This window comes from Tamandua tetradactyla, chromosome 5 (genome assembly GCF_023851605.1).
Source record: "Tamandua tetradactyla isolate mTamTet1 chromosome 5, mTamTet1.pri, whole genome shotgun sequence".
Lineage (NCBI taxonomy): Eukaryota > Metazoa > Chordata > Mammalia > Pilosa > Myrmecophagidae > Tamandua > Tamandua tetradactyla.
In genome coordinates, this window is record NC_135331.1 from 88,079,967 (window position 1) to 88,105,832 (window position 25,866).

Below are 25,866 nucleotides of genomic sequence, written 5' to 3' on the forward strand. Positions count from 1 at the left end.
TATAAACTGGTTTTAATTGGGACATTTTCTTGACCTTAAAACTGTAAACTAGCAACTGATTAAATCCCCCTTTTAAAAAGCCATTCTCTTTCTGGTATATTGCATCCCGGTGGCTAGCAAACTAGAACACAGACTAATGGGACAGAAGTGGTGGTTTGCTACTATAATTGGGGTGTTCAGGGGGCATCTTTGAGGAAATGACTGGAACAGAGCTCAATGTGCAGAAGGGGGTTAGGTTTGTAAAGGGTGTGGAGTGACAAAGTTCCATGGGGAGGGAGCCGTAAATACAATCATCAATGTATTAATGAATCATAAATCGTAAGGTATGTGAATGTTTTACTATTATGACAGCAGAGAGGAAACTGAATATGTGGCCAATGTTTGGATAAAAGTAGCAAGAGCATTACCTAACTTGTGGGGGACCTTTTATGTTACAGATACTTCATGAACATCGTCTGCCATTTAAGCTTATTTGATTATTTATCATTGGCTATTTGAATATTTTCTTTGGAGAAATGCCTATTTATGTCTTTTGCCCATATTTTAATTGGGTGGTTTGTCTTTTTGTTCTTGAGTTTCCTTTTTTAATATAATGTAATTCAGCAATGTCTTATGTTGGCATTTTCTATAAGTTTAACTTTGTATATTTTCTGCACATTTACATGGATCTTTATTTTTTCCTTTTTTTCAGAACTGTTTGGGCAGGAACTTGGTAATGTTTCTCTGACAAGCATTCTTATAATATCTCTTAAAGACGATTTTTCTTCTTCTCTTTTTTGCTGTTTATCTTCTATTCTCTTGAATCTCCCTGCCATTGCTTTTCCTCCACATTCCCTTGTTGGAGGAAAAGCATTCGGTTTTCTGCTTTTCTTCCATACGGGATGCGTCTCCTTTCCCTCTCTTCCCGTTCTTTTCCATGCTCTCGTTCTTTTGCCCCACCCCCCACTCTTCTCCTTCCTTTCTTATATAGTTTGAGCTTCTTCTGCATTCCACTTGCTTAAGATGACCTTACCGTAGGGTTAAGAATGTGAAGGGAATCAGGTTGAGGCCAATTTTGATTTCCATTGGAGGAGTTTTCTAGAAATCCCTTTTGTAAACAGGCTCTGGAGGTGCTGAGCTAAGTCACTCTTCCTTTTGTCTCATTTAGTATCTCGCACCCATGCTTGCCCTTCAGTAGGCAGGAGCAGTCTTGAGACTTGATTGCCCTTGTCCAAGTCTCTTAAGTTGTCTCAAGGGCTGGACATAGTTATAACATGGTTCTGTCTGGCGCTTATGTTTTTCCACCTTTAGTTGTTACGGTTCTTTCCTTTGTATCTTAATTCACTCTATTATTAATTCTAATAATTCACTCAATTATTTTAATTTTTATGATGTGCTTTCTGTCGATAGAGATTAATTTTGCCTTTCTATAATTTAATATAAATTCTAATATAAATGAAATCATTCAGTGTGTCCTATTCTGCGTGAGACTGCTTTTACTAAGTCTAATGCTTTTGAGATCCGTTCATGTAGTTTGTTCCTTTTTATCAATGAGTAGTATTCCATTGTGAATCTCTTCACTTACGGATGGACATTTTTGGTTCCCAGTTCTGACTCCTATGAATAATGTTGCTATGAACATTTATGCATAAGACTGTATGGGCCTGTATTTTCACATCACTTGAGTAAATGCCTGAGAATAAAAATTTGGGGTCCATATACTAAGCTTATGCTTAACTTTCTAAGGAACTGCCAAACTATTTTCCAAATTGTTTGTTCCTTTTATTATTCCCGTTGGCAATGTATATAAGTTCCGGCATTCTATGTTCTCACCTACAGTACTGTCAGTCTTTTAAATTTTAGTAGGTGGGTAGTGATCTTTCATATTTAATTTTGCATTTCTGGTGAACATCTTTTTGCTTGTCTGTTTGTAATGTATATGTCTTATTTTGTGAAGTGCCTTTTCAATTTTTGATCATTTAAAAATTAAGTTGTACATCTTTTTATCATTGAGTTGTAATACTTATATTATAAATATATATTAACCTATATGTCATGTGTTCTAGATACAAGTCTTTCCTCTGATATATGTATTATAAATATTTTCCCCATCTATAATTGCCTTTTCATTTTCTTAGTGGTGTTTATCAAAGTGCAAACTTAATTTTTTTTTAATCAGGTATAACTGAACAATACTTTTTTATTGTTTCATACTTTTTGTGCCCTAAGATGTTGTCTCCCCAAGATTTTCTCATATATTTTCCTCCAATAGTTTCATTGGTTTAGCTTTTATATTTAGGTACAGCTAACTTTGATTTAATGTTGGTCTATGTTGTGGAGTAAAGGTTAGAGTTCATTTTTTTTCTTTTGGATATTTTTTTCAATGCAATTTGTTGAAAAATTATCCTTTCCCCATTGAATTACTTTGATATGTTTGTTGAAAATCAGCTGACTATAAATATATGTGCATATTTATATATGTGTAATATATCTCGATATTAGTCTGTACTTATAACATGCACATACACACACACATATATATATATTCTTGCACCAGTACTACAATGCCTAGATTACCTAAGCTTTATACTTCACCTTGAAATTCGCCAGTATAAATTCTCCACTTTCGTTTTTTAATAACATTGTTTTGGCCTTCCCAGGTCCTTTGAATTCTCTTATGAATTCTATAATGAGCTTGTCGATTTCTGCAAAAACCCTGCAAGGATTATGATCAGCGTAGTGCTGACTGTATATGTTAGTTTGGGAAGAATAGGCTCTGCAACAATATCAAGTCCTTCAATCTGTCAAACTGGTGTGCCCCTTATTTTATTTATGGTCTTTAACTTCTTTCAGCAATGCCATGCAGTTTTTCACTTTACAGGCCTTTCACATATTTTGTTAAATTTATCCCCATGCATTTCATGTTTTTGGGAGCTATTGTAAATGGAATTTTAAATATATGTATGACTTACTGGACAGGAAGATGGCAGAGCAGAGTGAATTGAGTTCGTTCCTGCTCTAAGGAACAAGATAGGTGATGGGGAGAAAATGACCAGGACCGTGGCCCCGGGGTGTGAGTAAACAAACAGGTTTCCAGGGTGTTTTGGGGAGGAGAGAGGAAGGAGGATTGGGACGGGAAGAGTGGGTGGATGGGTTGACCGTGATCCCTACCCAGGGTGGGTAGCGACATGAGAGGAGGTGCCCTTGGAGGGAACTGATGGTCCCTCCACCCCAGCTTGCCCCAGCTGCAGGTTGGGGAGACCTCCTGGTACAGGGCTGTAGCCAACAAGGCCCGGGGGTAGGCGGAGGCACACCGATCACCTACCATGGGGGCCGGACCGCTGGGCATGGGAAGTGATTGCGCAACTGGTTGCCAGGAAAACCTAGCCCCATGGACATGGTGTCTGGTAGATCCACCAGGCACTGGGCCCTGAGGGTTGGCTGATTCCCTGGTGCTGTGGTCAGTTCCCCAGTCCCACTGGCCCTGGGCAGCCCTTCTGCTGTGCACATCACCTTCCAGCCCCTGCACCAGGAGCCATGGACCTGAGGAAGGAGGAACCTCAGGATCGCCACCTGTTGATAGCAAGTGGTAAGTGCACGCGGGCTAACGCACTATCTGCCTAGCTTTTAATTTTTTTCCAAATATTCCTTTTACTTTTCCCCTTCTTTTTAAAAAATATGTTTTCTCTATATTTTTTATTAGTAGAATTATTGTTATTTAAAAATTATTTTTATTTACATATATTTTATTGATTATTCTTATTTATATATATATATTTATTATTCTAGGCTTTTTATTTATTATTATTTTTTTCTCTAAATTTTCTCTCCCTTTGCAAGACACCAGTCTGAATTCATTCTCAATATATCTTGGGTGTCTCATTCTGAATTTGGAGCCTACTATTGTTGAGATATTTTTGTTGTTGTTTCATATTTTTTATTATATTCTTATTTGATTTGTTTTATTATTGTATTAGTTAGGGTTCTCTAGGGAAACAGAACCAACAGGCAATATTTGTAAATGCAAAATTTATCAAAGTGTCTCACGTAACCGTGGGAATGTAGAGTCCAAATCTGTAGGGCAGGCTGTGAAGCTGATGATTCTGATGAAGGGTCTGGATGAACTCCACAGGAGAGGCTTGCCAACTGATGCAGGAAGAGAGCCTGTCTCTTCTGAATCCTCCTTAAAAGGCTTCCAGTGATTAGATTAAGATTCAGTCATTGCAGAAGACACTCCTCTTGGCTGATTACAAATGGAATCAGCTGTGGATGTAGCCAAGGTGATCATGATTTAATTCTATGAAATGTCCTGATAGTAAAAGACAGGCCAGCACTTGCCTGACCGGACAAACAGGTACCACCACTTGGCCAAGTTGACACATGAATTTGACCGTGACACTCCCCCCCCTTGTCAAATTGGCAGCTATACTTATCACCTTAAACCATACCTAATTTCTAAATAGAAAACAATAAGACATTTCTTTTCTCTCCTGACAATACTCAACTGTTCTGCATATAACTGGAAACACGTTAAATCTCTCCAGAATAGGCTGCAAGTCCTTGGGTAATATTCATTCTTAAAATTGATATATTACAACTTATATAGTATAACAATGAACTATTAGTAGTATAAGTATGAAGAAAACAACATTAGAGTCCTCGTTTCTGTAACTGATCATGTGGTTGTAGTTCATTTTTATCACTACCTCCTTCCACTACCCATTCCATCTTCCCTTTACCCTCAGCAAGCACTTCAGATGACTGTGGTTCTTTGCCTGGTGTGGTGACCCAAACCTTTATTCCTGAAATTTCAGAGCCATTGGTAGTCCTTCCAGGATTGGGTTGTTGCAGTTTTCCATTGATTTTAGCCACAGGGCATGATAGTACTAAAAGACACCCTAGGTGATCCCCTATATTCCTGGAAAACTCTTCTTAACCTCCATAGTGTAGTCACAGTCTTATTTCCCCAACAGTCAGGGTCAATAACCCAGACAGTAATGTAATCTCCTTCTTAGCTTGTTGATCCAGGGGCATGAGTAGCCCAAAGTGACCAGGTGGCAGCCTCAGATTCCAGTTCAATGGAATCATTGTTATTTCTCTTGGTGGAAGCACTCCTCCTTTTGTAACTAAAACCTGTAGACCAGTAGAGCTCAAGGTCGCAGGGACAGGAAGCAAAAATTTTCCTAGTGGATCGCTAGGGGTAATAGTGAGTGGTACAACTCCCACTTCCACCTCTTGGTTCCTGGACCCATAAATCCTGGCTATGGGAGAAATAGCACCACACAGCCGATGCTGATTCAGAGCATACACAGCTTGTTGGAGAACATTACCCCAGCCCTTCAAGGTATTGCCACCTAGTTGGCACTGTAATTGAGTTTTCAGAAGGTCATTCCATTTTTCTATCAATCCAGCTGCTTCTGGATGATAGGGAACATAGTAAGATCAGAGAATTCCATGAGCATGTGCCCATTTCTGCACTTTATTTACTGTGAAGTGTGTTCCCTGATAAGAAGCAATGCTGTGTGGAATACCATGATGATGGATAAGGCATTCTGTAAGTCCACGGATGGCAGTTTTGGCAGAAGCATTGTGTGCAGGGAAAGCAAACCCATATCCAGAGTATGTGTCTATTCCAGTTAGAAAAAATCAGTGCCCCTTCCATTGTTGCTTCCCATGAAACGGAGCTCGAAGGATATTAAGGAATGATGAGAAAGAAAGAATGAAAGAAAGAAAGAAAGACAGAGATGGATTCAGGGAGTCTGAAGCTCAGTGATAACAGACCACAGACATCACACAATTTTATTCTTAACCAGATCCTGCTTATATATTGCAGGATAACAAAAAGCATGCATGCATTTCCTGAGGGAACAAAGTTCTTATCTTTCAGTTCTCTTCCTTCATACTTAAAATAACCATTTGAGGTAAACAAACTTTCTCTTCCTTCCAGACTATTCTACATAAATCAGATAACATAAAGCAGGTTTCTGCAGTCACCACCCTAATGCCATCTACTCCCAAGTAGTTCCGCAGGTCTTATGTTAATCCTATCTTCTACATTTCCCCCTTTTAATTTTATTAGCCGAGGTGACTGTGCCTGTCTTAGGTTGCCCTTAAGCTCTGAAGGAAGGGGCTTACCTGTCATTGGCTACCAGTCAAACTTTCTGACTTTGATTATTTGTTGTTTAACACAGCTGAGGAGGAAGAGAAAAAGTATAAATAGCCCCAAACCTAACAATGCAGTTCCAGTGACCGCGGCCAATGATTCCAATGACAGCTATAGTGATGAGTCCAATTAGTCTCTTAGTCCTTTTCAGATATTCTTTTGCCAAATGGATCAGGACTTGTGTTTCTGGAGAGGATTGCCAAGATCTTGACATCTGCACTGGCAGCCAAATACCTCTTCTTCTCCTTGCTGCTCCAATCGTCTCATTTTCCTGCAACATAAATACTCGGATACAAGTGAATAGAGAATAATTCTCACAATTAAAAGTTTGATTTCCTATATGTATATAGTGTTTATGGCTGCTATTTAAAGAGAAGATATAGTTACTACAATTTGCTACACAAATTGGTCCCAGTCCTAGGAAAATTTCCTGTATGTTTCTCTGAATAATGTATTTATCATCCCAAATTTTGGCATAAATCATCCTCTATGTAATAAACTCTGATTTAGCTTGCCTGTCCATATAGTCTCAGTTATCTTTGACCCCACAGGGGCCACACCTTACAATTCCATAGGAATCATTAATTATGATAACTGCTTGATCCATATGACATAACTGGCATCCATTCCAACTTTCTTTTCCATCTAACAGGCAAGTATCCTTTGTTTCCATAAAGTTATGCATACGGGTCTTTCCAAAAATGGAAGAGTTAATTTGACACCATTTTTCTTCTTCCTTAGGTAGTTTTGGAAGCCTAGAATCTACTGGACCTGGGAATCCTAATCTAGTATTCAGGTATTTTGGTAAAGTTGGATTGGCCCATGTTAGGGCCCACAGCAGAGGTGGGTTAGGAATACAAACCCAGTAAGTATAAATATTTCCCTGTCCTTCAGGAATTAAAGTTATATGTCCTATAATATACATTACCCATTTAGTTAATTTCATCCAGGTCAACATGTCTGGGTTTTATTCTCTTAGAGGGAATCCAAACTGAGGTTCCTTCATCTGCAATGACAAGAGCAAATCCCCTACCCCACACCTTTACCATTCCTGGTTTCCATAAATCATCTTTAACATCTTTCCAATAGATCAGCTGCAGCTGAAGTTCTGTTTGGGATATATCATTTTTCTTTTCCAGATTACTAAAATGTTGTTCTGTAGGAGCCTGTGATGAATTATCATAAATATTTTAAAATTTTAAAGTAAACAGTGCTTTTGCTAATTGATCTTTAGGTGTACTTATTTTCATAACATCATCCTCCAGATCATCATCTCCCCCTTTTTGTTTCAAGAGCATAGACTTTAGCATCCGGTTTGCTTGTTCAATAATTCCTTGCCCAGAGGGATTATGTGGAATTTCTGTGACATGAGTAATATTAAAAGTGGTACAAAATTTATGAAATTGTTTTTCTGTATAAGCAAGACCATTGTCTGTTTTAATACATTGAGGGCATCCCATAACAACAAAAGCATTAAGTAAATGTGATCGAACATGGCACATTTACTTTGCAATCTCCTACAGGCCTATTTTGGCAAGTTGGTGTTTTAGAATGGATTTTTCTAAAATACCATTCTAAAGTGGATTGAGGTAAAAATTTTACCTCAATATGGGCTGCAAATAGCTCCAGAAAAGAAACAGTCTCCAGATTATGCCGCAGCCCAGATGAAATGAGAACAAGTGTCTATGATAACATGTACATACTGCATTTTACCAAAATGTGAAATATGAGTAACATCCATTTGCCATAATTCATTTGCTTTTTGACCTCAAGGATTAACCCCTGATGCAAATGGGAGTGCATTGAAAGGTCCACAGGTTTGACAAGTCCTAACAATGTCCTGAGCTTGCTGTTTAGATAAAGATGGAAATTTCTTTGACAGCCCTTTGCTATTGATATGAGTCAATTTGTGAAATGCTGTGAGATCCTTCATTACCCCCACAAAGTATCTGCTTGCTGATTTTGTAATGACAAAGGACCGGGAAGATTAGTATGAGCTCTTATATGCATGATAAAGAGAGGATTAATTCAATTTCTGAGTAATGTTTGTAAATGTAAAAACATTAAGGACAATTCATCTCTTTCAAACAAAGAAGCTGTGTCAATGTGAGTAACTGTTTGACAAACATATTCAGAGTCAGAAACAATATTGAGAGATTGTGGGAAACTTTGCAATACTTGAATTGCAGCTGCTAATTCAGTAAACTGGGCTGAGGTATAAGGCATTTTACAACTTTTGTTTTCCCCTGGGGTAACATATGCAGCCTGTCCATTGCTACTATCATCAGTAAAGGCAATAATGACTCTCGCCAATGGGGAAGCCCGAACTATTTTAGGCAAGATCCATTGTGTTATTTTTTAGAAATTGTAAAAGTTTTGACATAGGCAAATGATTATCAATTTGTCCTTTAAAGTCACTTAATGCTATTTGCCGAGAGGTATTGAAAATATATAGACTTTGAACCTCTTCCTTTGTGAGATCACACACTATGTGATTAAGATCATGACCTCTTAATTGATAATATCTTTGGCGACCTTTGGCTATTAAAGAAATGATTTTTTTGCAGATATGTATTTAAGCATTTTTTGTCTATTGTTTGGTAAAAAAAAATCCATTCTAAAACACCATCTTGCCAAAATAGGCCTGTGGGAGATTGCAAGGTAAAGAAAATAATAAAATCAACAGGCTTTTCTGTATCTATTTGAACAAGCTGTCCTTCTTGAATGCGTTGTTCAATTAATTGTAACTCTTGTTCAGCCACACCTGTTAACTGCCTTTTGCTTAATAAATCAGAATCTCCTTGTAAAATATCAAACAAGTTCTGTAACATATAATTAGGAATCCCTAAAGTGGGTCTAATCCAGTTAATATCTCCTAACAGTTTTTGAAAATCATTTAAAGTTTATAAATTATCCCATCTTAATTGTATTTTATTGAGGAATTATTTTACTTGCAGCTATTTGCATTCCTAAGTATAGGTAAGGCTCAGTCTTTTGAATCTTTTCTGGAGCTATTTGCAGCCCATATTGAGGTAAAATTTTAAAATAGCCCCGAAAACCTTTTCCAAAGAGTCATCATTGTCACATGCAATTAAAATATCATCCATATAATGAATAACAAGGGCCTCTAGAAATTTGTTTCTTATTTCTTGTAAAGGTTGATGCACAAATAGTTGACATATGGTGGGACTGTTCATCATCCCTTGGGGTAAGACACACCATTGATATCATTGCATCGGAGCCTGATTATTCAGTGCCAGAACAGAAAACGCAAACTTTTCTTTATCTGCTGGGTGCAAAGGGATAGTAAAAAAGCAATCTTTTAGATCAATAATAATCAATTTCCAAGATTGAGGAATCATAGAGGGTTGAGGGACCCCCAGTTGAAGTGTGCCCATAGGGCTCATGGCTTTATTTACTGCTCTTACATCAGTCAGCATTCTCCACTTCCCAGATTTCTTTTCAATAACAAAACCTGGAGAATTTCAGGCCTTTGGGAAGGTTCAATATGTTGTAATTGCAATTGCTCTTGGACAAGATTATGAAGGGCATTCAATTTTTCTTGAGGAAGGGGCCACTGATCCACCCATATTGGCGTAGTAATAAGCCATGTTATTGGGGTAATGATGCTCTTTGTTTCAATGGCCCCCATTATAAATTTGTTTGCTCCTTAGAATATCCTAAACCTTGATAATCCCTTATTTGCCTAGTGTTTTGAAATTACATCTTTAAGTATAGTTGTTCTGCCTTATCTGATACGTGAGGGATACGTAAATATGCTCCCCACTGCGAAAGCAAGTCTCTGCCCCAGAGATTCAAACTGACATCTGCCATGAAAGTTTGTAATGTTGATTTTTGTCCTTCTGGGCCGATTACTTCAAATGTTTCAGTACTTTGATAAATATCAGTCATGGTACCTGTGCGGGTAAAAACAGTAGGTATCTTTCTTAATGTCCAATTTTGGGGCCAGTATCTTTTAGCTATGATAGTTACATCAGCTCCAGTATCAATCAATCCCAGAAAAATTTTATCTTTAATAGTAATATTAATTTCTGGGTGGTCATCCCCAATAAATGTTTGCCAATAAATTTCATTTCCAGTTGAACCAAAACCTCCTTGACAGTTGAAGGGCAGAGAAGGAGGAACGTGATAAGGTAAGAGTAGTAATTGAGCAATGCATTGCCCAGTTTTAATTTGAAAAGGCTGTAAAGATTGAGCCATAATTTTCAATTCCTCTTTATAGTCACTGTCAATTAAACCAGTTAGTATTAATAGACCCTGCTTAGTTAAACTACTAAATTTAACTAAAAGGGCCAGAAACTCCAGAGGGCCAGAAACTCCAGTGCTAATTAATTGAATACCCATTTCAGGTTGAAGTAAAATATCCTCAGCTGCAGGTAGATCTATCGCAGCAGTACCGTGAGTTTCAGCTTTTAACGCTAAGGTTGGAACACGTGATTTTTGCCGTTGCTGACAGTATACTGTGTCTGTGGAGCTCGGCTCATGTTGTTTGTCCTGGGGCCCTGAGCTAAGCCCGCAAGGCAGTTTCCCAACCTTTTCAATAGAGCACCATTTTTATGTGTTCTAGAATGACATTCATTAGCCCAGTGAAAGCCCCTCTGACAAATAGGACACAATCTGGATGGCAATTTCTTAGTTGGGATGGAATTATTAACATGAAAAGATTTACAGTTTTTCTGAAAGTGCCCAAATTTTCCACAATTAAAACAATTTCCTTTCTTTTGATTCAAGTTAGACTTCATGGTAGCTGCCAATACTGCCATTTGATGAGAAGTAGACCCATTGTTCTGACAGGCTCTTATATAGTCCTGTATGGAACCACTGGCAGTTTCAATGGGTTGAATAGCCTTTTTACACTCACTGTTAGCATTATCAAAGGCTAATGTCGTTAAAATTAAATCACAGGCTTTAGGTGCTTGCATGGTTTTTTGAATCATGTCTGTTAGACGTGCCACAAATTTGACATATGGCTCATTATGTCCTTGAATTACTGTAGCAAAAGTTAAAGCAGGCTGTCCTGGCATAGAAATTCTTTGCCAAGCTGCAAGGCAGGCCATTCTGACTTGGTTGATAGCACTATCATCATATTGTAACTGTCTTTCAATACCTGCCCATTGGCCAGTGCCCATGATTTGTTCTGCTATTATTAACACTGGAGGTTGCTCATTAGCATTCCTCCTAGCTAACTGATTACCTTTCCTGGTACCAAGTTGTATCAGTTAGGGTTCTCTAGAGAAATAGAATAAACAGGCAATATTTTGTAAATATAAAATTTATAAAAGTGTCTCATGTAACCATGGGAACATAAAGTCCAAAATCTATAGGGCAGATGGATTCTGATGGAGGGTCTGGATGAACTCCACAGGAGAGGCTCACTGGCTGAAGCAGGAAGAGAGCCTGTCTCTTCTGACTCCTTCTTAAAAGGCTTCCAGTGATTAGATTAAGCATCACTCATTAAAGAAGGCACTCCCCTTGGCTGATTACAAATGGAATCAGCTGTGGATGTAGCCAACATGATCATGATTTAATTCTATGAAATATCCCCATAGTAAAAGACAGGCCAGCATTTGCCCAACCAGACAAATAGGTACCACCACTTGGCCAGGTTGGCACATGAATCTGACCATGATTATTATTATTATTATTTTTGCTTTTTTGTGGGGAGTTCATGGGCCAGGAATCTAGCCTGGTTCTCTTATGTGGTGGACGGCCATTCTACCACTGATCTACCCATGCACCCATGTTATTCTAGTTTACAAGCTGCTGGGATGTGATGCACCAGAAAAAGCACAGCTTTTAAAAAGGGAAATTTTAAAAAAGGGGTGGGGAGGGGGAATTTATTAAGTTTCAAGTTTACAGTTCTATAGCTGTGAAAATGTCCAAATTAAAGCAAGGCTATAGAAATGTTCAATCTAAGGCATCCAGGGAAAGATACCTTGGTTCAAAATGGCAGATGACATTTAAGGTTTCTCTCTCAACTGGAACGGCACATGACAAATGTGGCAATATCTGCTAGCTTTCCCTCTAGTCTTTGTGTTTCATGAAATTCCCCCAGGGGTGTTTTCCTTCTTCATCTCCAAAGGTCTCTGGCTGCATGGGCTCTCATGATTCCAATGGCTCTTACAAAAAATTTCCTCTTTTAAAGGATTCCAGTAAACTAATCAAGGCCCACCTGAAATGGGTAGAGTCCCATCTCCCTCTAATCAAAGGTTCATACCCTCATTTCTGTGGAGATAATCTAATCAAATATCCAACCTACAGTACTGAATAGGGATTAAAATAAACAACTGCCACCACAAGGTGGATCAGTATTAAAACATGGCTTTTCTAGGGTTGATGATCTTTTCAAACTGGCACACCTACCTAGCTTTTAATAGACTTTTAAATTGAATTGTATCCCCTACATGAGATCTAGACCTTGGTTTGGTGGGGAATAACTGACAAACCAAGTGCAAAAGAAACCTTCAATGCAAAATCAAGTAAATACAAAATTTTAGATGAGTGAAGAGAACCAACTTGCAAAATAACCTTATTGAGATAATCAAATGCCCTGAACACAATAGAAAATCACAAAGCACATGAAGATTCAAGCAAAAATGACCCAGCCAAATGACCAAATCAAAACTCTGGGGGTGAGGGTGGGGGAACAGCATATGAAACAACTACTCAATGATATTTATAAAGAATAAAGGACATCATGAAGATGTTAGAAAAGCATAAAGGAGAATTTGAAAGTTTAAATAGAAAAATGGCAGCTCTTATAGAAATCAAAGATACAATAGACTAGATTTAAAATATACTAGAGACACACTATAGCCAGTTTGAAAAAGCAGAAGAAAGAATAGTGAGCTAAAAGACAGAACAATTGAACTAGAGAGCACACTAGAAAAAGTGTCAAGAAAGATGGAAAAAATGGCACTGGATCTTAGGAAAATGATAGATAACAACAGGTGCACAAATAAAAGAATCACTGATGTCCCAGAAGGAGAAGAGCAGAGTAAATGGTTGGGAAAGTTAGTTAATGATATAATCAGGGAAAACTTCCCAACTCTTATAAAAGACATAAATATGCAAATCAAAGAGGCCCAATGTGAACTTCAAATAGAATAAATCTATATAGGCCTAATTCAACACACACACTAATCAAACTGTCAAATGTTGAAACAAAACAGAAAGTCCTGAAAGCGGCAGGAGAAAAGCAATCTACTACAGAAAATACACAAGACTGATTTTGGATTACTCAACAGGCATTATACAAGCAAGAAGGCAGTGGTATGATATATTTAAGATCTGGAATGAGAAAGCCTTTCAGTCAAGAATTCTTTATCCAGCCAAGTTATCCTTCAAAATTCAGGGAGAAATTTAAATATTCAAAACAGAAACTGAGAGAACCAGTTAACAAGAGGCCTGCCACACAAGAAATATTAAAGGAAGACCTATCATCTGAAAAAAAAAAAAAAAAAAAGAGACAGGAGAGGGAAGGCTGAAGAAAGGCATAGAAATGAAGAATACTAGTAACAGTCATATAAAGGATTAACAGAGAAAGAAGGAAAAGAATTTATAGAGCTGACAAATAAAAACTAAAGGATAAGATAGTAGATTCAAGAACTGCTTTTAAAGTGATTACTTTGAATGTTAATAGACTAACACCAGTGAAAAGATATGGACTGGCAGAATGGATTAAAAAATATAATTAATCTATATACTGTTTACAAGAGACACATCTTAGACTCAATGACACAATTAGTTTGAAAGTGAAAGGATGGAAAAGATCTTCTATGCAAACTGTACCCACGAGAAAACAGAAGTAGCTATACTAATATCAGACAAAATATACTTTAAATGTAAAGATGTCATAAGAAACAAGGAAAGGCACTACATACTAATAAAAGGGACAAATAACGAAGAAGAAATAGCAATCATAAATGTTTATGTGCTCAATTAAGGAGTTCCAAAGTACATGAGGCAAACACTGGCAAAATTGAAGGGAAGTATAGACGTTTCAACATAAGAGTGGGAGATATCAATACACCACTCTCCACTATAGATAGAACAACCAAGCAGAGGATCAACAAGGAAATAGAGAACCTAAACAATATGATAATTGAATTAGATCTAATAGACTTATATGGATCATTACACCCCAAAAGTCCAGGACATACATGGAATGTTCTCCAGGATAGATCATATGCTGGGCCACAAAACAAATCTTTATAAATTTAATAAGATTGAAATTACCCAAAGTAGTGCCTCTTATCACAATGGAATGAAGCTGGAAATTAATCACCAAAGAACCAGAACATTCACAAATATGTGGAGATTAAACTGCACACTTAAATAATCAGTGGAACAAGGAAGAAATTGCTACAGAAATCAGTAAATATCTGGAGATGAATGATAATGAGAGCACAGCATATCAAAACTTATGGAATGCAGCAAAGGCAGTGCTGAAAGGGAATTTTATTCACTAAATGCCCATATTAAAGAAAAAACAAGCAAAACTTGAGGAGTTAACTGCTCACCTGGAGAATTTATAGAAAGAACAGCAAGCTAATCTCAAATCAAGTAAAAGAAGAGAAATAAGAAAGATTAAAGAAATAAATACATTGGAGAGCAATAGAAAGAAATAAAAAACCCAAAAATTTGAAATCAGTAAAACTGCTGGACTGCTAGCTAGCCTAACAAAGAAAAAAAGAGAGAGAATGCAAATAAACAAAATTGGAAATGAGAGAGAGGTCATTACCGTGGATCTTGAAGAAATTTTTAAAATTATAAAAAAGTATTCTGAACAAATATATACCAACAAACTAGCCAATCTAGATGAAATTGACAAATTCCTAGAAACATATGAACTATGTACTCTGACTTAAGAAGAAATAGAAGATCTCAACAAACCACTTACAAGTAAAAAAATTCAATCAGTCATCAAAAATCTTCCCGCAAAGAAAAGCCCATGACCAGACAGTTTCACATGGGGTATTTTTACCAAACATTTGAAAAAGAATTAAGACCAGTCCTGCCCAAAACTCTTCCAAAAAAACTGAGAAAAAAGTTCTATCTAACTTATTTTATGAAGCTAACATTACTCTAATAACAAACCAGGTAAAGACGCTACAAGAAAGGAAAATTACAGACCAATCTCTCTAATGAATATAGATGCAAAAATTCTTAACAAAATACTAGAAAATCGAAGCCAATGACACAGCAAAGAATTATACAGCATGACCAAGTGAGGTCTATACCAAGAATACAAGGGTGGTTCAAGACAAGGAAATGTAGTACAGCACATTAACAAATCCAAAGAGAAAAATCACATGATCATATCAATTGATACTGAAAAAGCATTCGACAAAATCCATCATCCTTTCCTGATAAGAATACTTCAAAAAAAAAAAAGGTAGGAATTGAAGGAAACATTCTCAATACAATAAAGGGCATATATAAAAAACCCACAGCCAGCATTATACTTAATGGTGAGAGACTGGTTCCCCCTATAATCGGGAATAAGACAAGGATGCCCATTGACACCACTATTATTCAATATTGTAGGAGAAGTCCTAGCTGGAGCAATTAGACAGGAGAAGGAAATAAAAGGCATCCAAATAGGAAAGGAAGAAGTAAAATTTTCTTTATTTGCAGATGACATGATCCTATACTTAGAAAACCCTGAGAAGTCTAAGACAAAGCTACTTGAGCTAATAAATAAATTCAGCAAAGTGGCAGGGTACAAGATTAATGTACAAAAATCAGTAATATGTCTACACACAAGCAATGGCCTATCTGAAGAGACAACTACGGAAATAATCCCATTCAAAGCATGACCAACAGAATCAGGTATCTAGGAATAAGCCTAACCAGGGATGTCAAGGACTTGTACACAGTAAATTACAAAAAATTGCTACAAGAAATAAAAAATAACCTAAACAAATGGAAAGGCATTCCATGCTCATGGACAGGAAGGGTGAATGTTGCTAAGATGTCAGTTCTGCCCAAACTAATCTACAGATTCAATGGAATGCCAATTAAAATCCCAGCAACCTATTTGAAAACTTGGAAAAGCTGGCTATCAAATTGATTTGGAAGGGAAAGAGACCCCGAATAGATAAAGATATCTGAAAAAAAGAAGAGTGAAATGGGTGGACTATCACTTCCTGGCTTTAAAGCTTACTATAAAGCCACAGTGGTCAAAACAGCATGGTACTAGAACAAAGATAGAAATATTGACCAATGGAATTGACTCAACAGTGCTGAGATTGACCACACTCTCTGTCAAAGATCTATGGACGGGGTGGGCCATGGTGGCTCAGTGGCAGAGTTCTTGCCTGCCATGCTGGAGACCCAGTTCATTTCCTGGTGCCTGCCTGTGAGAAAAAAAATGTCTATGGACAATTGATCTTTGATAAGACCCCCAAATCCACTGAACTGGGACAAAATAGTCTGTTCAATAATGGGCATGGGAGAATTGGATATCAATAGCCAAAAGAATGAAAGAGGACCCCTACCTTATGCCCTGTACAAAAATTAACTCAAAATGGTTTAAAGATCTAAATGGAAGAGCCAGTACCATGAAACTTCTAGAAGAAAACGTAGGGAAACATCTTAAGATCTTGCTAGTAATAGGAGGTAGCTTCTTAAACTTTAAGCCTAAAGCACAATCAGTGAAAGAAAAAAACCAGACAAATAGAAACTCCTTAAAATCAAGAGCTTCTGTGCCTCAAAGGACTTTGTAAGAAAGGTGAAGAGGAAGCCAACTCAATGGGAGCAAATATTTGGAAACCACATATTAGATAAAGAAAGACTTGATATCCAGTGAACACAAAAAAATTATACAGCTCGACAACGAAAGAACAAACAATACAATTATAAAATGGACAGAGGATATGAATAGACACCTCTCTGAAGAGCAAATACATATTGCTAAAAAGCACATGAAGAGATGCCCATCTTCATTAGTTTTAAGGGAAATGCAACTTAAGACAACAATGAGATATCACCTCACACCTATAAGAATGGTTGCTATTAAACAAAAAGGAAACTTCAAGTGTTGGAGAGGATGTGGAGAAATTGGAACATTTATTCACTGTTGGTAGGAATGTATAATGGTGAAGCTACTGTGAAAGACAGTTTGGCAATTCCTCAGAAAACTAAATAATGAGTTGCCCTAAGACCTGGCAATACCAGTACTTGGTATATACCCAGAAGAGTGGAGGACAGAGATACAAACAGATATTTGCACACTGATGTTCATAGTGGCAGTATTCACCATTTCCAAAAGTTGTAAACAATCCAAGAATCCAAGTGCCATCCACAGACGACTGGATAAGCAAAATGTGGTATTTACATCCAATGAAATATTATGCAGCAATGAGATGAAATGAGGTCCCAAAGCATATGACAACATGAATGGACCTTAAGAACATAATGTGGAGTAAAATAAGTTAGACACAAAAGGACAGATACTGTATGATTTCATTATTTTGACTCTGGTAAAGACAAACTCAGAAGTTACACTATACAATATAGTGGACTTAGAGGTACACAAAAGCTTGAGATGAAGGAAAGGCTACCCAAAGAGGCTGAATCTAAATGCAAGGGAACAGACAGAAGTGATGGTAACTAATTAGCAAGTTTGTGAGTAACACTTCCATGTTGAAGGTGAATATGATTGAAAGGGCATGTATATTGCCATGTATCCCACTGATCAAATCTACAGTTATAGATAAGTTCTTTCATGAGCTATTTCAATCGTTCAATAGTAGAGAAAGAGTCTATAGTAGAGGGATATATGGGAAAAACTAAAAATGCATGCTATGGCCAACAGTTAACAGGAAGACATCAATAGTAACACAGCACTACTAGGGCAGCTAATTGGAGGGGAGGGGCAAGTAATAAGGGGGTAGTTTTGATTTGATATTTGGTGACATTGTGTTTGTTGGTTCTTTGTTACTATGGACAATGAAAATTGTCTAAAACTGAGAGTGCTGCTGATTGTACAACCAAGCAAGGACACTATAAGATATGGTTTGTTTATTTTGGACATTATCCCTGATGCCCAATAGATGGAGGGGGTGGAAGGATGCAATGACTGAGAAGCACAATGGCGAACAGTGATACATTTATATGATGGAATATGGTGCTGCTACAAAAAGAAAGGACATCAAGAGACGCATAATGAATGAACCTTGGGGAGAACAGGTTGGGCAAAATAATCCAGAAATATAGGAACAAATATACTAAGGTTTCTCTCAGAAAATACTTAAAAGAAAATGGGGCTTAGATTGTGGGGCCCTTATAGCAGTCACATTTAGTCTGAAGTTGTAAATGTATTTCTAGATTCTGAGACACTGAGCTGTATGTGTATCAGCTGGTATTTCCCCGGAACTTTGAATAACTCTGTGACACCTGAGACCCAGAAATGGAGTGCTGCAGCCTTGAAAGTTAGCATAGCTATATATAGTAACAGTTAAAGTAACTGAAAAAGAGATCTGGCCTCAATTAGAGTTGAAAACGAAGCCAGTCTGGCTGGGTCTAAGATCAATTAGTATGCAAGGTAAAAGAAGATAGCGTATGTACTCTAGACCTTTAGCTACGGTATGAGACCAAAGGCAGAGAGGTTTATTATATCTAGAACCTAATTTTCGGTAACACATAATCTAAATCAACCTCTGTGGATAGCTCATTAAAATAACCTGAACTCTAGGAATCCAGAATGAGAACAGGGCCTTGTAATTCTGTATAGGTTAATGTAATACCAGGATACATCTTACACTACAGTGATCTGATAATTTAAAAATATGGATAGCATCCCTTGAGGGTCCAAAAGGGGAAATTATATATATAAATATAATATAATTCCCATTATATATATAAATATAATATAATTCCCATTATATATAAATATAATATAATTCCCATTATATATAAATATAATATAATTCCCATTATATATATATAATTCCCATTATATATATATATATAATTCCCATTATATATATATATAAATGGAACTATTAAACTCTCCCATTTGAGAAATCCTGGGGACCCTCTTAAACACTGGGAATTCCAAGAAATAAGCCAAGACCTGGATTTTGAGGCTTCCTCTTATGAAACCTTTCTAAAGGGCAGAAACTAAGACTCCCCATAACGAGGCCTAAGAGTTTCTTCCAGGAAACCTCTTTGTTGCTCAGATGTGGCCTCTCTCTCTCTCTCTCTGTCTAAGCCCAAATTTGCAGGAAAATCATTGTCCTCCCCACTATATGGGACAAGCCATTCAGGGGTGAAAATATCCCTGACAACATGGGGTGCGACTCCCAGGGATGAGTCTGCCCCTAGCACTGTGGGATTGGCAACACCTTCTTGACCAAAAGGGGGAAAAGAAATGGAATAAAATAAGGCTTCAGTGGCTAACAGACATCAAGAGGAGTCAAGAGGCTGCTCTTATGCAAGCCTCAGTTAGATAGTGCTAATTGCCATGGTTTGCTAACCCCCAATCAATGTTACCCGTTGAGAACACCTAGGGCTTGAACTGAAACTCTATGAAGGTTTCATGTGCTAGATTTGCCTTCCCTAACATATTTCCAGAGGGTTACTAGGTCAGATAAATCCTTAAACTCAGAGGGACCAGCCTCTCCAGGATTATGAATTAATTTTCACCTTATCCTTTAGTATGGACACTCCTTCTCAACATGAAAAAGTCATAGTGGGCATTGGCCAAAGTAAATTATAGGTTGGGAGAAGGATTAAGGAGAAGGAGGAGGTATAACAAAGAAAATGGGTTTTAACAAACTAGTATGGCTGCTGAATCACTATATTAATAATCCTTCTAGCCTCCAGTGTTCTGGAGTAGCTAGAAGGAAAATTCTGAGATGGTGGAATGGTGGCCCCTGATAAACTCTGGAATCTGTTCTGTAACTACTTGCTGAACTCTGCTTTGAAAATTTTCGCTTTTTTTTTCTTTCTTTGCTTTGTATATATGTTACATTTTATGATAAAAAAACTTTAAAAATATATGACTTTCCATTGTTTATTGATAGTATATAGCAATGGCTCTTAACTGGGAGCAGTTTTGCCCCCAAGGAGACATTTAGCAATTGTCCATTTAGCTGGAGAAATTTTTGCTTGTTACAACTTTGGAACTGTTTGATAGAGACAAAGGATACTGGGAAACATCTTACAATTCACAGGACTCTCCTTCCCACAACGATTGTCTGGCCCAAAATGTCAGTAGTGCCAAAGTCGAGGAACTCCAGTACGTAGGAATTAATTGATTCTGTATATCAAGTTTGTATCTTGTGACCTTGATAAACTCACTGAATAGTTATAATAGCTTCTTCTTTTATAGATTGCTGAGAATTTTCTGATTAGACATTCATCTCATCTGTGAATAAGGTTGTTTGAAGTTTCACTTTCGGTCTGCCTTTATTTCTTTTTCTTGCTTTATTGCTTTGGCTAGGTACTTGTGGTGGTTTGAACCCATATGTACCCCAGAGAAATATGTTCTTAAATCTAATCCATTTCTGTGGTTATGAACCTTCTGGAAGTAGGACTTTTTTTTTTTTTTTTTTGGCATGAGCAGGCATCGGGAAATGAACCTGGGTCTCTGGCATGGCAGGCGAGAATCCTACCACTGAGTCACTGCCACAGCACCCAGTAGGACATTTTGATGAGGTATTATCAGTAAGGGTATTTCCCACCTCAATCAGGCTGGGTCTGAATCTATTATTGGAATCCTTTATAAGAGAATGAAATTCAGACAGACAGAGAGGAGAAAACCATGAAGCAAGAAGCTGAGGTCATTGAAACCTGGGAGAGAAGGGAAAGACCAGAAGTCACCACCGTGTGCCTTGCCATGCACCAAAGGAGCCAAGGGTCAGCAGCAGCTGCTCTTTGGGGAAAAAGCATTGCCTTGAATTGGACACTTTTCTCACCTCAAAACTGTGAGTGCATAAATTCCCACCATTTAACCTGATCCATTTCCTGCTAATTGCTTTGAAGAGCCTAGGAAACTGATATAATCCAGATCCTCTGGTACAATGTTGAACCCAACTGGGAATTGAATGATGCCATCCACTGTTTGAGGCTTAGGAATTGTTGTACTCACAACTCCTCAGTAGTTTTTCTTTCTTTTGCATTTATTCTTGGTCCAGCCTTTTGGGTGTTTACCCTACATATGTGCAGATTCTTCAGCCAAAGAGTGAAGAGGATTCCTGTGCATATTTCTAGAGCTCTTTTCCTATATAGTTCCCTCCTCTCTGGTACTTGTGGCACAAATTGTCATCTTCAAGGCATCCCTGAATCTGATCACTGTTTCCTTAACTCATTGAGATCATAAGGCTCTGTCTGTGTTACTTTTCTTTATGGTCTGGAAATTTGGGCAGTAATTAAAGTGGGTTGATAATAGGGTTCACCTGGTTTGTTTTCCTTTTACAGGGATCACAATTTTGCACTGCCTATTGTTTAATATCTGAAAATAATTGCTTAATTTATTTTTTCCCAGTGTTCTAGCTGTTTGTGGCAGTATGCTGTGGTTTTATAGCAATAATTTCTTTAAAGTTGGAAACAGATATTTTTCTGTTCTTATTTCCCACCGTTCCACTTACTATCCTCACTGTAGTTAAAGTATCTCAGTGAACACAACAGTACTGGCATGTATCAGTTTTTTTTTTTTTTTCTTTAATCTGCCCTGGAGAGACAGCCTGCATACCTTAGGGGTTTATTTCTTGAGTTTGTTTTTAGTCCTGGCTCTTAATGAAGGTACTGACCAGTCCACCCACCAAAGGCCTTTTAAAAGGCTAGGTGTGGTGGTTGGAAGCTGTTCTGTGCCCCAGAAAAGATCACGTTCTTTTAATCCATTTCCATGGATGTAGACCTATTGCAGGTGAGGCCCTTTGATTAGGTTTTTTCAGTTGAGATGTGACCCACCTCATTCAAGGTGCATTTTAATTCTCTTACTGGAGTCCTTTTTAAGAGGATTAAGGACACTTCAGATGACAGAAGCACCCAGAGAAGTGTAGAGAAAAGCCTCAGAGAAGCTAAGAGAGGATTCACAGAATACAGAGAGGAAGCCACTGAAACCAGAAGTGGAAAGCAATGAAACCCAGGAGAGAAGGACCTGTAGGCACCTTCTTATGTGACAGAGGTATTCTGGATGCCAGCAGCCTGTCTTCAGAGTTCAGGTATCATCTTGTTGATGTCTCATGTTGAACATTTGCATGGCCTAAGAACTGTAAACTGTAAGTTGATAAATTGCTATTGAAAAACTTACTCATTTCTGGTTTACTGTATTCTGGCAGATTTACCAAACCCAAACACTAAGCTATGCAACCTAATTCTTACTCCCCACAATTAGTATTTTACCCTGAATTTAATGTGAAGTTTAATAATTGAGCTCTAAATGCCTTAAAAAATAATGTCTGGATATCTTATTCAAATCAGGGAACCATCTAGTCACTAAAGGGAGAAAAGTACCCTAAAAATTGACCAATGCAAAGAGGGGTGCCCCTGCCTCCAAGCAGAGGTGATTTTCAGCTGTACCTACTGATTCTTCTCACTTCTTAAAGTATTCTTCATCAGACAGAATTTAACTAGTATTGATATGTTTCATATTAATGAGTGTTGCTTCTTTTCTTCTCTTCCATATGACTCTTATTTTTTTAAAAATTTTCTACAAAGATGTCAGCTTGACTAAGGTGGAACTTTGATGCAAAGAATTCTCCTCCTTGTGTAGTTCTAGGTTTGGCAACGGGAAAATTTTGTGTAAGATTTGGAAGGCAGACTAGAAGCAGCAGCCATACATTTTGCATGCTGAGGTCAGAGCAGGGCAAGCTTGGCTGCAGCTGAAGGACGTTGTCCAGGATCTGGTGGCTCACTTGCCTCGTGTTGCAGAAAGCATGCCTTGGCTTCTCAGGGCCTGCTGGATCTGTCTCCTTCAGCTCTTCCAATCCTAGACCAGGCACATTTGTAGCCATGTTGAAGGGTGCCAGCTTGATCTGCAGGTCACCTGTGCCATCAATATTTGAGATGGTGAGTGAGACAAGATTTCCTCACAAATTCTAGATTGTCCTTGGTCTCCACCATTCCACTTCTATCTTCCTATCTCAAATTCCAGCACTGCTGACTTCAGGCCCAGCACTAGATGCAGAAGGAGCAGATTTACATAAGCAGTTCAGCTCCCACAATTGTAATAAATTGAATTCCTACCCAAAATCCTTTATTTTATGTTGCCCATAGTTGTTCTGCTTCTCTGCTAAAAAAAAACCTTAACTGATACAAAACCTAATTGTTTTATACCATAAAGTCAACTGGTATAGATACTAATAATACCCTAATGTGTGGTCAGAGAGCTCTCAGGGAGTTCAGAAAGAATGAAAATTCAGAAAAAGTTTGGTCACCCCATTCAATTATGAAATATGATTTTTAAAATGATTTCTCTGGTGAATTCTCTGCTTCTTATACTTGATGCTTAGAGATGCTGAGGGAAGAAATAACTTTCTCAAAGGCAAGGAGATATTTTCTTTTTTTTTTATAAAGCTTTTAGGATTTTTTTTTTATTAATTAAAAAAAGAATTAACAAAACAATTAGAAATCATTCCAATCTACATGTACAATCAGTAATTCTTAATAACATCACATAGTTGCATATTCATCATTTCTTAGTACATTTGCATCGATTTAGAAAAAGAAATAAAAAGACAACAGAATAAGAATTAAAACAATAATAGGAAGAAAAAAAACCAAAAAAAACAAAAACAAAAAACCTATACCTTACATGCAGCTTCATTCAGTGTTTTAACATAATTGCATTACAATTGGGTAGTATTGTGCTGTCCATTTCTGAGTTTTTATATCAAGTCCCGTTGTACAGTCTGTATCCCGTCATCTCCAATTATCCCTTCTCTTTTTTTTTTTTTTAATTAACGGAAAAAAAGAAATTAATCCAACATTTAGAGATCATACCATTCTACACATGCAATCATTAATTCTTAACATCATCACATAGATGCATGATCATCATTTCTTAGTACATTTGCATTGGTTTAGAAGAACTAGCAACATAACCGAAAAAGATATAGAATGTTAATATAGAGAAAAAAATAAAAGTAATAATAGTAAAATCAAAACAAAACAAAACAAAACAAAACAAAAACCTATAGCTCAGATGCAGCTTCATTCAGTGTTTTAACATGATTACTTTACAATTAGGTATTATTGTGCTGTCCATTTTTGAGTTTTTGTATCTAGTCCTGTTGCACAGTCTGTATCCCTTCAGCTTCAATTACCCATTGTCTTACCCTGTTTCTAACTCCTGCTGAACTCTGTTACCAATGACATATTTCAAGTTTATTCTCGAATGTCCGTTCACATCAGTGGGACCATACAGTATTTGTCCTTTAGTTTTTGGCTGGATTCACTCAGCATAATATTCTCTAGGTCCATCCATGTTATTACATGGTTCATAAGTTTATCTTGTCTTAAAGCTGCATAATATTCCATCGTATGTATATACCACAGTTTGTTTAGCCACTCTTCTGTTGATGGAGATTTTGGCTGTTTCCATCTCTTTGCAATTGTAAATAATGCTGCTATAAACATTGGTGTGCAAATGTCCGTTTGTGTCTTTGCCCTTAAGTCCTTTGAGTAGATACCTAGCAATGGTATTGCTGGGTCGTATGGCAATTCTATATTCAGCTTTTTGAGGAACCGCCAAACTGCCTTCCACAGTGGTTGCACCCTTTGACATTCCCACCAACAGTGGATAAGTGTGCCTCTTTCTCCACATCCTCTCCAGCACTTGTCATTTTCTGTTTTGTTGATAATGGCCATTCTGGTGGGTGTGAGATGATATCTCATTGTGGTTTTGATTTGCATTTCTCTAATGGCCAGGGACATTGAGCATCTCTTCATGTGCCTCTTGGCCATCCGTATTTCCTCTTCTGAGAGGTGTCTGTTCAAGTCTTTTTCCCATTTTGTAATTGGGTTGGCTGTCTTTTTGTTGTTGAGATGAACAATCTCTTTATAAATTCTGGATACTAGACCTTTATCTGATATATCATTTCCAAATATTGTCTCCCATTGTGAAGGCTGTCTTTCTACTTTCTTGATGAAGTTCTTTGATGCACAAAAGTGTTTAATTTTGAGGAGTTCCCATTTATTTATTTCCTTCTTCAGTGCTCTTGCTTTAGGTTTAAGGTCCATAAAACCGCCTCCAGTTGTAAGATCCATAAGATATCTCCCAACATTTTCCTCTAACTGTTTTATGGTCTTAGACCTAATGTTTAGATCTTTGATCCATTTTGAGTTAACTTTTGTATAGGGTGTGAGAGATGGGTCTTCTTTCATTCTTTTGCATATGGATATCCAGTTCTCTAGGCACCATTTATTGAAGAGACTGTTCTGTCCCAGGTGAGTTGGCTTGACTGCCTTATCAAAGATCAAATGTCCATAGATGAGAGGGTCTATATCTGAGCACTCTATTCGATTCCATTGGTCGATATATCTATCTTTATGCCAATACCATGCTGTTTTGACCACTGTGGCTTCATAATATGCCTTAAAGTCAGGCAGCGCGAGACCTCCAGCTTCGTTTTTTTTCCTCAAGATGTTTTTAGCAATTCGGGGCACCCTGCCCTTCCAGATAAATTTGCTTATTGGTTTTTCTATTTCTGAAAAATAAGTTGTTGGGATTTTGATTGGTATTGCATTGA

General features: G+C 37.4%; 1 long non-coding RNA gene across 2 annotated transcripts in view; it reads left to right on the forward strand.

Moving 5' to 3' along the window:
- Nucleotides 1–3,823: 3,823 nt before the first annotated feature.
- LOC143684450 (uncharacterized) overlaps nt 3,824–25,866 on the forward strand; it is a 46,421-nt gene continuing 24,378 nt past the window's right edge. Inside the window, exons 1-2 of one of the 2 annotated variants that reach the window (XR_013176035.1) lie at nt 3,824–6,938; nt 10,243–10,296. This is a non-coding gene — a long non-coding RNA (uncharacterized LOC143684450). Of the gene's footprint in view, nt 6,939–8,919; nt 10,297–25,866 lie in introns of those variants that run through there. The other variant, XR_013176034.1, reaches the window with a different exon arrangement.